Source organism: Dendrobates tinctorius, unplaced genomic scaffold, assembly GCF_039654945.1.
Source record: "Dendrobates tinctorius isolate UK_male_01 unplaced genomic scaffold, ASM3965494v1 ptg000059l, whole genome shotgun sequence".
NCBI lineage: Eukaryota > Metazoa > Chordata > Amphibia > Anura > Dendrobatidae > Dendrobates > Dendrobates tinctorius.
This window is the reverse complement of record NW_027361727.1, coordinates 1,103,519-1,121,423: the sequence shown is the minus strand read 5'-3', so window position 1 is coordinate 1,121,423 and position 17,905 is coordinate 1,103,519. Positions and strand designations below refer to the sequence as shown.

The window sequence follows — 17,905 nt, the reverse complement described above, 5'->3', positions numbered from 1 at the left end:
GATGTAACTCAGGATCAGTAATGTAATGTATGTACACAGTGACTGCACCAGCAGAATAGTGAGTGCAGCTCTGGAGTATAATACAGGATGTAACTCAGGATCAGTAATGGAATGTATGTACACAGTGACTGCACCAGCAGAATAGTGAGTGCAGCTCTGGGGTATAATACAGGATGTAACTCAGGATCAGTACTGTAATGTATGTACACAGTGACTGCACCAGCAGAATAGTGAGTGCAGCTCTGGGGTATAATACAGGATGTAATTCAGGATCAGTAATGGAATGTATGTACACAGTGACTGCACCAGCAGAATAGTGAGTGCAGCTCTCGAGTATAATACAGGATGTACAGTGCGTTGCGAAAGTATTCGACTCCCTGGAACTTTTCAACATTTTCCCACATATCATGCTTCAAACTTAAAGATACCAAATGTAAATTTTTGGTGAAGAATCAACAAGTGGGACACAATTGTGTAGTTGAACAAAATTTATTGGTTATTTTAAATTTTTGTGGAAATTCAAAAACTGAAAAGTGGGGCGTGCAATATTATTCGGCCCCTTTAGCTTAATACTTTGTTGCGCCACCTTTTGCTGCGATTACAGCTGCAAGTCGCTTGGGGTATGTCTCTATCAGTTTTGTACATCAAGAGACTGAAATTCTTTTCCCATTCTTCCTTGGCAAACAGTTCGAGCTCAGTGAGGTTTGATGGAGATCGTTTATGAACAGCAGTTTTCAGCTCTTTCCACAGATTCTCAATTGGATTCAGATCTGGACTTTTACTTGGCCATTCTAACACCTGAATACGTTTATTTGACGTCACCTCTCACCTCTCACCCAGACGTCACCTCTCTGCTGTCCAGAATCCCAGAGTGTCTATCAGCCATATCCTCCTTCTTCACCTCTCGTTTCCTCAAACTCAATGTAGACAAATCTGAACTCATCATCTTTCCTCCATCTCACAGATCTTCTTTACCCGACCTAGCTATAACAATTAATGACATCACACTTTCCCCAGTACCAGAAGTCCGCTGCCTCGGAGTAACCTTTGACTCTGCCCTGTCCTTCAAACCGCACATCCAAACTCTTTCTACCTCCTGTCGCCTCCAGCTCAAAAATATTTCCAGGATCCATCCTTTCCTCAACCCTCAATCTACTAAAATGCTTGTGCATGCCCTCATCATCTCCCGCCTCGACTACTGCAACATCCTTTTCTGTGGTCTCCCTGCTAACACCCTCGCACCTCTCCAGTCCATCCTTAACTCTGCCGCCCGACTAATTCATCTCTCTCCTCGCTACTCCTCCGCTTCTCCCCTCTGCAAATCTCTCCACTGGCTCCCATTCCCTCAGCGTATCCAGTTCAAATTACTAATTCTGACCTACAAGGCCATCTATAACCTGTCTCCCCCATATGTCTCTGAACTAATCTCCCGATACCTTTCCTCACGTAATCTTCGTTCCTCCCAAGACCTCCTTCTCTCCTCCACACTTATTCGCTCCTCACCCAACCGCCTCCAAGACTTCTCCCGAATTGCCCCTATTCTCTGGAATTCTTTGCCCCAACAAGTCCGACAATCAACCACATTTGGAAACTTCAGACGGAACCTGAAAACCCACCTCTTCAAGAAAGCCACCAGCCTGCACTGACCCCGCTAAATCCTTCTCTCACCACTACCGGTGATATCACCTCAACCAACACTGGAACTGCTGCAACCCACCAACCTACTGTCTCCTTCCCCACCATCCTGTAGCATGTAAGCCCGAAAGGGCAGGGTCCTCTCTCCCCTCTGTATCAGTCTGTCATTGCTAGTTTGTTTACTGTAAGTGATATCTGTAATTTGTATGTAACCCCTTCTCATGTACAGCACCATGGAACCAATGGTGCTATATAAATAAATAAATAATAATAATAATAATTTGTGAACCATTCCATTGTAGATTTTGCTTTATGTTTGGGAGCATTGTCTTGTTGGAAGACAAATCTCCGTCCCAGTCTCAGGTCTTTTGCAGACTCCAACAGGTTTTCTTCAAGAATGGTCCTGTATTTGGCTCCATCCATCTTCCCATCAATTTTAACCATCTTCCCTGTCCCTGCTGAAGAAAAGCAAGCCCAAACCATGATGCTGCCACCACCATGTTTGACAGTGGGGATGGTGTGTTCCGGGTGATGAGCTGTGTTGCCTTTATGCCAAACATATCGTTTGGCATTGTTGTCAAAAAGCTCGATTTTGGTTTCATCTGACCAGAGTACCTTCTTCCACATGTTTGGTGTGTCTCCCAGGTGGCTTGTTGCAAACTTTAAATGGCACTTTTTATGGATATCTTTGAGAAATGGCTTTCTTTTTGCCATTCTTCCATAAAGGCAAGATTTGTGCAGTGTACACCTGATTGCTGTCCTATGGACAGACTATCCCACCTCAGCTGTAGATCTCTGCAGTTCATCCAGAGTGATCATGGGCCTCTTGGCTGCATCTTTGATGTGTCTTCTCCTTGTTTGAGATGAAAGTTTAGAGGGACGGCCGGGTCTTGGTAGATTTGCAGTGGTATGATACTCCTTCCATTTCAATATGATCGCTTGCACAGAGCTCCTTGGGATGTTTAAAGTTTTGGAAATCATTTTGCTTCCAAATCTGGCTTTAAACTTCTCCACAACAGTATCATGGACCTGCCTGTTGTGTTCCTTGGTCTTCATGAAGCTCTCTGTGCTTCAAACAGAACCCTGAGACTATCACAGAGCAAGTGCATTTATACGGAGACTTGATTACACACAGGTAGATTATATTTATCATTATTAGTCATTTAGGACAACATTGGATCATTCAGAGATCCACAATGAACTTCTGGAGTGAGTTTGCTGTACTGAAAGTAAAGGGGCCGAATAATATTGCACGCCCCACTTTTCAGTTTTTGAATTTCAACTAAAATTTAAAATAACCAATAAATTTCGTTCAACTTCACAATTGTGCCCCACTTGTTGTTGATTCTTCACCAAAAATTTACATTTGGTATATTTATGTTTGAAGCATGATATGTGGGAAAAGGTTGAAAAGTTCCAGGGGGCCGATTACTTCCGCAAGGCACTGTAACTCAAGATCAGTACAGGATAAGTAATATAATGTATGTACACAATGACTGCACCAGCAGAATAGTGAGTGCAGCTCTGGAGTATAATACAGGATGTAACTCAGGATCAGTAATGTAATGTATGTACACAATAACTACACCAGCAGAATAGTGAGTGCAGCTCTGTACACGCCCAGGAAGAGGAGGAGCATCGCAGCTGAGCGTCTGCAAGCTGGGGTTTTGCTAAGCTCCTGGGAAGGGAGGTTTTTTTTCCTGCAAGGACTTTCCATCTGCCCCCTTCCTGGGAAAGAGGACTCTCCCTGGGACTGAGCGCCGGGGCTGTGCCCCTGGCTCCCACCCCTGGCAACCAGCTCATCCACCACCAGGAGGCCCAAGGCACAGCCAGCCAGTCCCAGGGATGGGGAAAAAGCGGACCCCAGGGGGCCGCAAGGCTCCAGGGTCCGGGACCCCTGAAGTGAAGGCTGTGGCGGGCCCTTCCCCCGGAGGTGCAGCAGCCGGCAGAGGTGAGGCGGGGACCCCCTTAACATCTGGGGCTCCAAGGTTGCGGGAGAGCCGGCTACCACCTACGCCTCCCGCATCCATGCCCACCTCTCCGAGTACGAGGAGGCTGGCGAGCATCTCAGGAGACTCCGGGGGGAGTTGGAGGGAGCCCGGGTCATCAGTAAAAACAGGCTCCCTGCCTCAAAGAGAGCGGAGGTCACCGCCACAGTCAAGCGGCTGAAAGGGGAGATTCGGGCCCCGGAGGACCGGCGAAGTTCCATTATGGCCAGCAGCGGCCCCTTCCAGGAGAAGCTGCACAACGAGGACCGGTTCAGGGCTATGGCCGGTGGGTCTCCTGGGGGGTCAGGAGTCCCCATCCAGGTGGAGGAAAGTGAGGAGGAGGAAGAGCAAGATGGCGCCCACACCACACCCGGGCCACCTCCACCTGAAGACCTGGCAGACACCAGCGTGAGCCAGGTAACATGCAGTGGGATAGCCCCCGAGCAGGTGTCCCTCCCGCTGGACTCCAGTAACGCGGAGGAAAGCGGTAGCGAGGGGGAGGATGGAGGAAGCGGGAGTAGTTCTGAGGGGGGCTGCCTCATCCTTAAACAAGTACGGCAGACGGAATCCCCAGCACGGTTTGGCACGCTGTTGTTTGGGTATGAAGTCTGCCCGGAGGATGAGGCAACCGGGAAGAGGAGAAACAGGAGGCGCAGACGTAAGGCCTCTGAAGGCGTGGAGGAACAACTGGTTTTTGTTCCTCTTTCCGGGGCCCCTCTGTCCCGCTGTGTGGAACCCGCTACCCACCCCGGCTCGGGCCCTGTGGTGGGTCCGCAGCGAGGGAGCGGGGAGAGAGATGACTGTTGTGACCTGACTGTCGCATCTGGTGACAGTTCAGACCAGGGCAGCGACATGGAGGTCGGTGCTGGTTGTGGTGGTGGTGTCCGGGCTCAGCCCTCGGTGGCAGGGGGGGCTGGCCTGGCACCAGGTAAAGTTGGTACAGCCAGGGCCGCACCTCCGGCGGCAAGTGCTGGGGCTTCTGGACCCCCCACGTACGGATCCGCTAAGTCTGGATCGCTAGTGGGGGTCCAGAAGCCTAGGAAGGGCGAACAGAACATCAAGCAGCAGCTGAGGCGGTGCAAAGTGCTGGTCGCTCCCAAGTCGGCGCCTGTGGTGAGAGCGGGGTCTCCGGCACGTCGACCCAAAAAGGGGTCCGTGCAGGGGGCTCCGCCGCCGCTGGGCGACGAGGGGGAGTGGCCGGCCTTGCCTGTCTCAAGTGGTGGGCATAGGGTGGCGGTGGTCCGTGAGGGGGGCGTGGCCTCCCCGAGTGTTGCCCGGCCTGCAAAGGGTGCGGCGTGCGGGGGGGGCATGTTCTCCTCGGCCGTCGTCCAACCCGCTGCGTCTGCGTTGCCCGGGGGGGCGTGGCCTCGCAAGGGGTCGCTGCTCTGCCTGGGGTGGCTGCGACCGGCGGGGGGTGTGGCCACGGCGGGCCCGCTGCCCTCTGTCCCACCCACCCTTCCAAGTAATGCTCTGCTGCCCCCAAAAGCTGGCGGGGAGTTGTCGGGGTCCCCGGCCCACCTACCTTCATCTGAGGGTGCGGGGACTCTGGTGCTCCCTGGCAAGCCGGCGGCGGGGGTGAAGAAAAGTGCAGGGCAGGGAGCGGTGCCAGTGGCCGTCCCTGCTCAGAGTAATGAAAACTCAGCAAAAGAAAAAAAAATAGAGCTGAAACCAGGAGCTGCTGTTGCTCCTAGGCCCAGCCAGGGCAGAGTGCAGGATGTCATCAGCACTGAGGCATTTAAAGGGACAGCGGCGCTCCTGGACAGGAGCTGGAGTAGCTCCCAGCAAGAGAGCTCAGGGCCCCCAGCAGGCAAAGAGAGGAACTGCACTGGTTCAGGAAATGTAAAAAATGTAAATAATGTTTCTATGTACACCAATTGTGTGAGTGAGAGTGAGTACGAAAGCGGAGTGGACATATTTGAGGAGATATTTGCTGAAGTGAATGGTGATATGAGTGACATGGATGAGGGAGTGAGTGCTACTGTGAATGTGGGTGAGTGTGCTGGAGTGAATGCTGGGGTGAATGCAAATAATAAAAGAGTGAATGGGAGAGTGACTGGGAGGACGAATGAGGGTGCTGGCACAAGTGGTGGTAGTGGTGGGAGGGCTGGCCCGTCTGCCCCTCCGGCCGTGAGACCCCAACGCAATTATGCGGGGGCCGCGGCTGGGGGTCGGGGTGGTCCTGGGGGGGTCTCCTCGCCTCCGGGGTCCAAGGACGGCGTTTCGCACAGCAGTTTCCTGGAGGCTCTCAAAAGGGGAGATAGATCAATAGTGGTAGAGGGGAGGACGGTGGACTTGTCTTTCTGGAGAGAGATTGACACGGCCTTGCTGCCTTCCAAAATCAAAGGGAGGGAGGGACTGTTTGGTCTCTCCCCACAGCCGGGCAGGGGCCGCCAAGAAGGAATGTGGTCCGTCTTAGGTGGGGGGGCAGTGAAGCTTGGCCACCTAGGAGCAAGGTGGTGGAGCTCCTCCTTAAGATGGGCTTCGGGGCGAATGACATCTTTGCCCTGATACATCCTTCGGCGTCCCGCTTCTTCGACGTCAGCTTCGTGCGGCCAGAGGGGCTTGAGCTCTTCTGGTCGAATTACGAGCTGGTGCGAGAAGAGCCCGGATGGCGAGACTTCCTGGCTCAAGCGGTGTCTCGCCAAAATTCCGTCAAGCGAGTGACCGTGGTTACATGTAACGAGTCACTCGCAGGCGTGGACATCATGACGTGGCTTTCCCGTTACGGGGAGGTCACCGAGGTCCCAAAAAAGAACAGGGACGAGTTTGGCATCTGGTCGGGGGGCTGGACCTTCATGGTTAAATTGAAGGTTTCTGGCGGCACGGTCACCCACATCCCTTCCTCGGCGTTCCTGGGAAGGGACAGGATCCTGGTCTTCTACCAGGAGCAACCGAAGGTCTGCCACAAGTGCGGCGACCCCACCCACTTCAGCGCCAACTGCAAGGTGCAAAAGTGCGCGTTGTGTGGTGGGGTAGGTCACGGTGCCACCTGTGTGGTGACCTAGGTCACCCTCTCAGCCGCTGCCCTCGCTCTCTCTCTAATGCCGCCGCAGGCCCAGTGGGGGGGGCAACCCCCGATGGCGCTTCTTCTGCTGTGACAGGTGGTGGCGGAGGAAGGGCTGAGGGGCCAGTGAGGAAGGGCAATGCTGCAAGGGGCCCCGCGTACCAGCGGAGGCAGGAAAAGCGCCAGGGAGGTAAGGGACAGGTGGAGCCTCGGGCATCCGGGGCGATGCCTGCTCCTCCCTCCAGGCCCGTGGCCAAAGCCTCTGAGGCCCTGGGGGAGAGTGCGGTGAGTGAGGAGATCAGGAGGATGGAGAGAGAGGAGAAAGCGGCTGACTCAGATGACTCCTCTCGTTATGAAAGTGTCGACGAGGATGTCAGAGAGCAGCCTACAGCATCAGGTGGCAAAACCAGGCGTGCCAAGCGCAAAACGGGGGGAAGAAGGCTGACAAGCCTTCAAAGTCTCCCCCGCCCCCGAGCACCAGGGTGCACACGGAAGGGTCCACTGACCCCCCTCTGATCAGACTCTCCAACCAGTTCAGTGCCCTCGGAGGTTCAGATGATGAGCTGCAAGACGAGGGTGCTGGGCCGGGGGCAACACTGGGGGGTCCTTCGGGGGATGGCGGAGTCCGTCCCTCAGGGGGCACTGTTCCTCCTGAGGGGGGGACAGACCTGGAACCCGGGGGCGAGGACACCGGGGGGTGGGATGGACACGTCGGGAGCTTCCCTGAAAAGGAAGGTGTCTGACCCCTCCCCAGGTGGAGGTGATAGCGGGGCAGGGAAGAAACTGGCCATCCAACTTGATCACCCATGATGGCTGAACTCGCCCCGTTGACGCTGGCGTCCATTAATGTCGCCAGCATTAAGTCAGATGCGGCTCGCTTCACGGCCTTTGATTTTTTCTCCCGGATTGAGGCAGAAATTTTATTCTTGCAAGAGACCAGAATAACAGACATGGGGGCCATCTATAAAGCACGGAGGGAGTGGAGGTGCGGGCCCTCATACTGGTCTCTTGCGGCCGAGCCGTATAGCGGGGTGGCAGTCCTTTTTAAGACTGCAGCTGTTGAATGCCGACAGGTTACTGGGTTGGAAATGGGGAGGTGCCTGATCCTAGATGTCTTCATGAGGGGACAAGAGCTCCAGCTCATCAACATCTACGGCCCGCAGTCCAAGTGGGACCGCAAATGTCTGAGGATCAAGCCCTTTCTTTTTACGAGCCCGCAGGTGGTCTTCGGTGGGGACTTCAACACCATTACGAGGTCCCGTGACCGGGGGGTCCCGGAGATCGCCTGGCTTATGATAGCGTCGCGTTGAATAGCATAGCCAGTGAAGCTCGCCTGGTGGATGTCCACATCCGGCACACCCCAGGTCACGGGGGTTTCACCTACCATAGGGGTAGCAGTAGGTCTAGAATAGACAGGTTTTTTTTGAAGGAGGACGCCATCTTTTCTGCTGTGTCCGCCGTTGAGGTGGAGTTCTCCGATCACTGTCTAATTTTCTTTTCTCTGAATGTTGCAGAGACTCCTCGGATGGGAAGAGGGCTGTGGAAGCTCAATTCGTCCCTGCTGGAAGAAGCGGAGGTGAGACAATCCTTCGAGGATTTTCTTCAGAGCCAGGTACCGCTGTTGGATCTCTGTAGTAGTAAGTCAGAGTGGTGGGAGATCTTCAAAAAGCGGGTGGCGGGGTTCTTCCGTCAGCTCTCGAACCTCAGAAGTCTGAACAGGCACCGCTTGTATCAGGCTCTGGGGAGAAAACTCGAGCAGCTTGTCTCGACTGGAGGTGACCGTGAGGAAATCTCCAGAGTGAAATCTTTACTCAAGAGGTGTCAGTATGATAGGCACACATCTTTGGTTTTTGAGAGGGACTTCGGGAAGTACCGCTCGCCCGACCCTTACAGAAACTGTAAGATGTCAGTGAATTGTAAGATGGTAACAGGACTGATCGACAGTACGGGGTCCCTGAACAGATCCAAATCAGGGATCCTGGAGGTGGTCAGATCCTTCTACTCACACCTCTTGGAAAAGAAGGATCTGGATCGGGACAGAATGTCAGCTTTCCTGGCTGAAACCGTCCCTGAGCCAGGGGGTGATCCCTCTCTTGGTGTTTTGGCAGAAGAAATCAGGGAAGAGGAAGTGAGACTGGCCATTGATGGGCTTCGGCCCAAGAAATCGCCAGGTCCGGATGGCTTAACATCCGAGTTCTATAAGACTTCTAGGGACTCCTTGGTCCCCCTCTTGACAGGGGTATTTAATGAGTGTCTCTCCTCGGGCACTCTTCCCGACTCAATGAGGAAGTCAGCTCTCATTATTCTGTCAAAGGGTAAGGATCCGTCCCGTATCGAGAATTGGCGTCCCATAGCGCTTCTCGATACGGACTGGAAGGTTCTGGCCAAGGTGCTGTTTAATCGGCTGGTTAAGTTTGCACCCCGGCTCCTTTCAGGGGCCCAGCATTGCTCTGTTCCAGGCCGCAGTACTTTTAGTGCTGTGCTTGGTGTCCGAGAGGCAGTGGAGCAGGGTAGGGCAGGTCACTGGAAGGGGTACTTGCTGTCATTAGATCAAGCGAAAGCCTTTGACCGGGTCAACCACGAGTACCTCTGGTCCGTCCTTTTGAGGTATGGTCTGCCTGGGAGGTTTGTAAAATGGTTAGAGATCTTGTACCAAGGGGCTGAGACTTTTCCGCTGGTGAACGGTTGGTCAGGTCGCCCTTTTGAGGTGGGTTCTGGGGTCCGTCAGGGCTGTCCGCTGAGCCCGCTTTTATACGTGTTCGCGATCGATCCCTTCCTAAGGAGGGTAGATCGTGGACCGTGGGCGGGAGTCGGGATGGACCAGGCGGGCTCTGGGTCCTCTCTGAGGGTGGTGGCGTACGCCGATGATGTTTCCCTTTTCGTGTCCTCGAGAGGGGAGGCGGATTGGGTCATGTCGGAGGTAGTGCGCTACTCGGAGGCATCCGTGTCCTTGATCAACCGGGATAAGTGTGAAAGTCTCTGGCTGGGAGGGGGAGATCCCAGGTTTGATCTCCCGGACACCCTTTCAGGGCCCCAGGCCACTGCCAAAATTCTAGGCATCGAATTTGGCCCCGGGGATTACCCCCAGCAAAATTGGGAGGGCAGACTTAAGATCGCCGCCCAAAACGTGGACCAATGGAAGGGTTGGTCTTTAACCCTGAGGGAAAGGGTGGCCCTGGCTAAAGGCTTTCTGCTACCTTTATTAATATACCTGGGCAGTGTGTGCATCTTGCCGGAACCTCTCTGGACACGGGTCTATAGCCTGTTCTTCCAATTGTTATGGGGGAATAGGCTTAACCTAATCAAGAGGGAGGTTACATACCGTACGAGGAGACTAGGCGGATTGGGTATGGTCAACCCGGTGGTGTTTCTAGTAAACACCTTTCTTAAGACTAACATCTCCAACCTCTGGCTAGAGAGGGCTCCTCCGTAGGTAGTCTCCTGCAAGGGTTGGCTTTGGCCTTTCTTCCAGGAATGGGAAACAGGATGGCAGGTGAAGGACCTACGCACACCTCATGGGCATCTCCCGGCTTACGCTACCCTGGTTCTGAAGGTGATCCGCCGGTGGGGTCTGGGAATGTGGGAAGTCAGGACCATGTCGAGGCAATGCCTTGACAGGAGGGTCCTTTTGACCCATTTCCAGAAGCCCCTGGCCCTTAAGGATTGCCCAGGCCGGGATCTGGAGGTCGGGCTGGGGCTTTTAAATTCTAAGCGGATCCCCATGAAGTTTTGGGACTTGACCTGGCGTTGCTTCCACGGGAGGCTGTATGTAAAGGATAACTTGAAGTGCAGGAAATCCGATGATCGTCGCCGTCCCCGTGAGGAGTGTGGCGACGTGCTGGAAAGCATGAAGCACTTCCTGCTTCATTGTCCCTTTAATGCAGAGGTTTACAACAGGGTGGGTGCTTCCATACGTTGGCCGCGGCTGGCGTCCCTCTCCTACGCTGAGTGGGCCTATGGAGCGTTCAGATCCCTGGGTGGCCGGGACCCGTGCACTTTATTCCTAGTCAGTGTAGTGGTTAGGTTCTACACTTGGAATGCACCGTGCCTAGTTTCGACGCGGAAAAAAACCCTCCCAAGGGATGAGGTGGTAGGAAACATCTTGGGTGACCTGGTGAAGGTCCGTTCTTTGGAGTTCGAAAGGTTGGGTGTGAGGAAGGCCTCTTGGCTTTGGAGAGGCCTCTCCTTTTAAAATCGCACTCAAGGGAGAGCTAGCTCCGTGTGAATGAGGGTAGGGATAGCATAAGTTTCACTGGGTGTGTTAGGGACAGAAGTAGGGGCAGATAGGGACATGGAGGGACAGGCACTGAGGGACAGATAGAGAGTTATGTTAAGTTAGGTGGAGTAGGGACAGGAAGGGACAGATAGGGACAGTTTCTATAGGGACAGAAGCAGGGACAGTCTTAGTCGTTGAGGGACAGGGTGAATGAGTTAGTGAGGGATGGGGCCTCGAGAACTCCTTTTCCTGGTGGTGGGCTAAAAGCATGCCACTCTAGTCTTTTGTTTTGGAAACATAGAGCATTAATGGATATTGGGCTTGCAGGCACTGAACTTGGGCCTGTAAGAAAAGTTTTGAAGGGTATGGTGTATTTAGTAATTAATTATATTTAATTGGTTATCTTGTATTATGTATTGTATTGTATGTTATTATGTGTTGTGTATGTGTTATTATTTTCTTTTAGTTAGAGGGCATGGGAGGGTATAGTGAGGTTGGGAGGGGGGTGAATGGGGGAGGTGAGAGTGGAAAAAATCAAAGGACCCCAAGTCAAAGGGAAGTGGCAAGTGGAGATATCATACCACAGACCATGGAGGGAAAAGGCATGCTGGAGTACATCGGAGGCAAATGGTGGAGGGTTTCTTTTCTTGAGGGGCATAAAACTTTCGTGCTCCTCAAGTAGATGTGATAAGGCCACGAACTGTTATGGACCTTGTGGAGTGATAGGCCATGGACATATATGGACCTGTGGTGAGGAAAAAAGGTGGGGGGGGGAAGATAGGGGTGTTAAGCTCGGTGGGGGTTTCTTGCCAAGTTAATGGCTAAAGTTACTTTTGAGGCAGTATGGGCCGGAAATTTTTCTTTTATTATTTGTATATAGGTATGGGTGGGAAGCGTGAATGGGGTGTGAAAGGGTATGCATGAGGATGAATGGATTATATCTGGGTTTTTATTTTTATTTTTTAAATTGTATAGTGTTGGTGGAGAGTTCCTGCTGGGGGCCTTCCAAGCTGGAAAGCTTGAGGACCACAAGGGACATTGCAAGTTTTGCACAGGCGTTGTATGTTTCTGTATGGTTTTGTCTTGGTTTTTAGTTCTGGAATGTTGTTTTTGTCTGTCTTATGTATTATGTATTGTGTTTTTGATATTTTTATAATAAAAGAGATTCAGGATGAAACTCCGGATCAGAACAGGATCACTAATGTATGTACACAGTGACTGCACCAGAAGAATATAAAGAAAGGTTGACAGCATTTACAATATTGGAGCGCCCGCTCCAGATCCAAGGAACCCTCTTGGAAAGTCCAAACAATCAACAAAAGAGGAACAGCGCTGCATCCAGGTGTAATGGTAAAAGAAGAAACTTGAGAAAGATCCATTTTGGATCGAAACGTTTGTATTTACCATGGCGGACTAAAGTTTCTTCTTTTACAGGATGGAGCGCTGTATCTCTTTTGTTCATTGCACCAGCAGAATAGTGAGTGCAGCTCTGCTGAGCTGCTGCTCACTGTGGTAATTGTGGATGTGTTTGCTGCTGATCCTGCTGTGTGCTCCTGAGAAACACCAACTCTCCCAACTCTCAGGCACTCACACAGCCTGATAGCTGTGACGCTGCTGGAGGGGAGAGATCGGCTGCCCGGCTCCTGGCTCCGCAGCTGACTTGCAGGCTAGGGTGAGTGATATAGCCTGTGTCAGGGCTCCTCCTGCACTGCCGCACAGAGTGCTACAGCTCAGGGGGCGGCACAGAGCTCCTGCTGCAGGAAGATTGTGCCGCCCCCTGAAAGACCATGGCAGCGCGGATGCCGACATTAGAACCGGACCAGAGCACTTTTTCTTGCCGGTTCTGCAACTGATTCTGCAGAAGCGACTGAATTCCACCCCTGATCAAAAATAAAGTGTATTTTAAACTGCCCGGTGAGCAAAAGAAGGGGAGCACCATGTCTCAGCCAGTCCGGGCCCCTCCTCTTCAGCGGGCCCCTTACACAAGTAAGGCGGCTAGTAATTCCCTGATGGCGGCCCAAGCTAGGCACTAGGCATGCGCCCCCTGGCTTGGGTGGCGCCCCGGGCGATCGCACCCCCCGTCCCCCCCTAAAAACGGCCCTGACCTGCTCTCTCTCCTACCCAGTGAGGAACTGGGTTTCCTGGGATGAGCAATGGAGCCAAGTCTCAGGCTTCTGTTTCCTAGAAAGCTTGCAGGGAGCAGGAGAAACCAGCAACCGGCCTGCACAGTACTTGTGGGTGAGACGCTCCAACAGGAGTTGCAGCAATGTGGCTTCTACTCTCCCCGGGTCTGCAGAGACCCAGAGAAGCCGCAAGGCTTTTAACATGGAGGAGAAGCCTGCAAGCATGCAAGATGGCGGTCCTTCCGGAGGAAAGCTGAGTGCTCATGGAGGTGAGGCCAACCTCACTGAGGAAGGTTGGGGGCTGCAGAGACTCCAGGAGTCTGTAGCCACCTATGCCTCATGAGCCACCTCTGTGAGTATGAAGAGGCGAGTAAAACCCTGAGGAGGCTCCAGGAGGAGCTGCGCTGCACAAGCGTCAAAGCTGCAGGTGTCTCCAAACCGAGGAAGAATCAACTCCAGGCGGAGGTAAAAAGACTGAAAGTGGAAAGCAATGACCTTGAAGTCAGAAAAGCTTTCATCTCAGAAAGAAGTGGACTGTTTAAGGAAAAGCATAAGAATGAAGACCAATTCAGAGTTAAGGCAGATACCAGAGAGCAAAGGCAGTTGGGGCTGCAGCCTGACAGCCAGGTGGATGATGATGATGATGAGGATGATGACCAGCAGAAAGCCCCACCTGGCAACCTGCAAAGTCACCTGCAGGCCACATGCAGCGAGCTCCCTGTAGAAGAGGCGACATTGGAATCTGGACGCAGTTCTGCTGGCTCTGGGGAGGATAGTGAAAACAGCGGCCAAGGAGGGGCACTAATGGCGGAGATCAAGCTCCTGAAGTCCCCAGTGTGCCTTCAAAATTTCCATCTTGTGACAATTTACCAGAGGAGGCACCTGGGGCCAGAAGAAAAAGACAAAGACCACCAAGCCAAAGCTGCAGGAAGCGGTAAGCTATGTATATGCCTCCCACCATGTACCCCCTGAGTCGGCTAGAGGGTCAGCTCGCTGTATAAGCCTCGTTGCCCAGCCCAGCCTGGGTTCTGCTGTGGATCCGGTGCAAAGGTGCGGGGAGATTTCAAAGCAACGTAGTGAGAAGCAGAGCTCCGCCTCTGCTTGTAGTAACAGGGACGTAGCAACAGGTGCATCAGCCGAGAGGCTGGCGTACGGTCAGACCACAATACTGTGGTGCGCTCCTCAGTGGGAGGGGGGAGCACCCCAGTGTCGGGGGCAACTCCGGTAGCCTCGACACCCCTGAATGCTGTTGCCGCTGATCACTTAGTTGAGAAGCGGCGGCAGTGTTAGGGGGTTGCCGGGGCTGCGAGTCTAATGTCTTATTCTGTGTTGGTGCCACTGGTCAACAAGATCTTGATATAAAGGATCAGTGGTGCCTCACAGCAGCAAAAGATCAGCGGCGTCTGGTGACAACTGTGAAACAGCGGAAATTACCAACTGATGATGCGGAGGGCACACGTAAGACCAGGGGTAAAGTCGCCTCCAGTTCTGTGGGGGAGACTGAGCCCCTTGTGTCTGATGATGCGGAGGTCAAAATGTCACCCCTTGTTGTCACTGGTCCAGCAGGAGTGAATGTGGTGGGGGGTATGAATGAGGAAAATTCAACCTCTTGTGGCGTGGTTGCTGGTTTGGTGGAGGGTGAGGGGTTATGAAGGTGGGAAATAGTGATACTGTTGGTGTGTATGTGATCACTAGTCCGGGTGCCTCCCCCAGTGGTGGCAGAACCCATCAGGAGTTATACCACTGTCACTTCCGGTGAAAACAGGGCATACTCCTCGTCTCCGGGCTCTGGGGACAGCATGCTGCAGCGGTGTATCCTAGAGACTCTAAAGAAGGGGGAGAGATGACTAATGGTAGAGGGTCGAGAGGTTGAGCTATCCTTCTGGGTAGAGAGGCATAGCCTCGGGGCCTTCAGAGAGCAAAGAGGGGGGGATACAGTGTGGTTCCTCCTAACAACCGGGCCGGGTAGTGTGCGCAGGAAAGTGGTCCGTCTTTGGTGGAGGGGCAGTGATGCATGTCCTCCAAGGTCTAAGGTTGTGGAGCTCCTGCTGAGGATGGGCTTCAAGGCGATTGACATCTACGCCTTGATACATCCCTATTCCAAGCCTGAGTTTGAGGTCAGCTTTGTTCGGCCAGAGGGGCTTGAGCGCTTCTGGTCGATCTATAAGTTGGCAAAAAATGAGCCCGGATTGCGAGACTTTGTCTTTCAGGCGGTGTCTCGCCAAAACCAAGTCAAGAAAGTGACCGTGATGACCTGTAACGAGTCGCTTTCTTGTTATGACATCATGACGTGGCTTGGCCGATATGGAGAGGTGGTGGAGATGCCAAAGAAAAACTGTGATGAGTTTGGTATCTGGTCAGGGGCCGCCTGGACGTTTATGGTAAAACGTAAGCATTCAGGTGGTACGGTTGCCCACATTCCATCATCTGCCTTCCTGGATAGAGATCGTATCCTGGTCTTCTACAAGGGGCAATCGAAGCTCTGTCACAGGTGTGGTGACCCCACACACTTCACTGCAAACTGCACTGTGCAGAAATGTGTATTGTGTGGGGATATCGGCCATCTTGCTGCGTCTTGTGTAGAGATTAGGTACCACCTGTGTGGTGAGTTAGGTTAACTATTCAGCCGTTGTCTTCGCTCCTTCACTAATGCAGTCGTGACCCTGGTGGGAGAAAACTGTGAGGCCGGTTCTGCCAGGGAAGGGACTTGCAAGGGTGAGGGAGCTGAGGAGCCAAGGAGGAAAAGCAATAAAAGGCGCCTGCCCAGCTGAGGCATCTAGACAAGCACAGACAGGAGAGGGAGCTGGGCAAGCCCCGGACTACTGAGGTGGCTCCTGTCCTGGATGCCAGTCTTGCTGCTGAGGCCTGAGGCATGATGAGGAGGGGAGGAAAGCGCAACTGCCTCTGAATCCTCCCATTATGAAAGTATGGATGAGGATAGTAGGCAGTGGCTAGAGGACAAGCATAAGCATGAAGAAGAAGAGAAAGAAGGGAGATAAAACATCTTCTCCCACTCTGACCAAGGTACTTAAGGGAAAACTGACTCCCCTCTGGAAAAAGAAAATAGGTCCAGCTTTGCAAATTCAAGTCCAATTTATTGTTAAAAACAAGTCCAAAACAGAGCAAAAAATAGTGTGTTCACATGAGTAACAAGTAGTAGATTACGCGTTTCGAACAATAGCTTGTTTTTTCTCAAAACTCAGAGAAAGAACAAGCTATTGTTCGAAACGCGTAATCTACTACTTGTTACTCATGTGAACACACTATTTTTTGCTCTGTTTTGGACTTGTTTTTAACAATAAATTGGACTTGAATTTGCAAAGCTGGACCTTTTTTCTTTTTCCTTGGTTACTGCGTGAAGACTGCACGTGGTCCGGGCTATCCACTACACATGCCTTCAGGTGAGCTGGCTTCTTTTTCTCTTTTTGACTCCCCTCTGGTTGGTCTTTCTAACCAGTTCCAAGCCCTTGTGAACATCTCTTCCTCTGAGGAGGAAGCTGAGGGTGAGGTTCTGGCTTCGGCGGTCCTTACAGGGGGTGCCGAGTCTCCTTCTTCTGGGGATGTAAGGTCCTTGGAGGGAGGGACTGGCCCAGTCCGGAGACAAGGACGATAAAAGAAAAAACACCTGGGAAAGGACACCTCGTTGCCGTTAAAAGAGGGGGAAGGATTCCTCCTCTGAGACAGAGGATAAGGGCAGTGGGAAGAAGAAAGTCAGCTAACTCAGTCACCAATGATGGCAGTACCCACTCCGTTGACACTGGAATCCTTTAATGTGGCCAGCATAAAGTCAAATAGCCAAATTTGCGGCCTTTGATTTTCTCAGCCGGGTTGAAGCTGACATTTTCTTTTTGCAAAAGACCAGGCTGCCAAACATGGCAGACGTGTTTAAAGCTAAGAGGGAGTGGAGACTTGGGCCCTCCTACTGGTCTCTTGCGGCCGAGCCATATAGCGGAGTGACGGTCCTTTTTACCGCACCGTTGGAATGCCGACGGATTATTGAGTTAGAAATGGGGAGGTGCCTGATCTTAGATGTCCACATGAAGGGACAAGAGCTCCAGCTCATTAACATCTATATTCCCCAATCTAAGTGGGACTGGAAGTGTCTCTTTATGAGGATCAAGCCCTACCTTTTTACAAGTTGGCAGGTTGTTTTTGGAGGGGATTTCAATACTGTCACAAGGCACTGAGATAGAGGAGGTTCCAGAGACAAGCTGACTTATGATAGTGTCGCTCTTAATAGTATAGCTAGTGAGGCTCGCCTGGTGGATGTCCACATTCGGCACACCCCTGGCCACGAGGAATTCACCTATCATAGAGGTAACTGTAGGTCGAGAATAGATAGGTTTTATTTAAAGGAGGAAGCTGTCTCTTCATCAGTGTCTGTTGTTGAGGTGGAGTTCTCCGACCACTGTTTAATTTTGTTTTCTCTGAATGTTACAGAGACCCTCCGGATTGGAAGAGGCTTTTGGAGGCTCAATTCGTCTCCCTTGGAAGAAGTGGACATAAGACAGACCTTTGAGTATTTTCTTCAGAGCCAGGTACCCTTACTGGATCTTTGTAGTAGTAAGTCAGAGTGGTGGGAGATGTTCAAGAAAAGGGCGGCGAGATTCTTCCGCCAGCTCTCGAGCCTCATAAGTCTGAGCAGGTACCGCCTGTATCAGGGTCTGAGGAGGAAACTCGAGCATCTTGTCTCAACTGGAGGTAGCCACGAGGAGATCTCCAGAGTGAAATCTTTGCTTATGAGGTGTCAGGATGATAGACACGCATCTTTGGTTTTTGAGAGGGATTACGGGAAGTACCGCTTGCCCGACCCTTACAGAAACTGCAAGATGTCAGTAAATAGTAAAGTAGTTACAGGACTGCTCGACACTATGGGGTCCCTGAGGCGATCAAGATCAGGGATCCTGGAGGTTGTCAGATCCTTCTATTCGCACCTCTT

The 17,905-nt window shown here is 52.4% G+C and overlaps 1 protein-coding gene across 4 annotated transcripts in view; it reads left to right on the top strand.

The window, feature by feature from the left end:
* The window catches only part of PTPN5 (protein tyrosine phosphatase non-receptor type 5), a 131,309-nt gene that overhangs the window by 35,512 nt on the left and 77,892 nt on the right, over nucleotides 1–17,905 (top strand). The window contains exon 3 of one of the 4 annotated variants that reach the window (XM_073578272.1): nucleotides 17,407–17,504. The exons of 2 other annotated variants lie outside the window; for them this stretch is intronic. The gene's annotated coding sequence lies outside the window, so the exon portion shown is untranslated. Of the gene's footprint in view, nucleotides 1–8,141; nucleotides 8,204–17,406; nucleotides 17,505–17,905 lie in introns of all 4 variants that reach the window. One more of the 4 variants, XM_073578273.1, reaches the window with a different exon arrangement.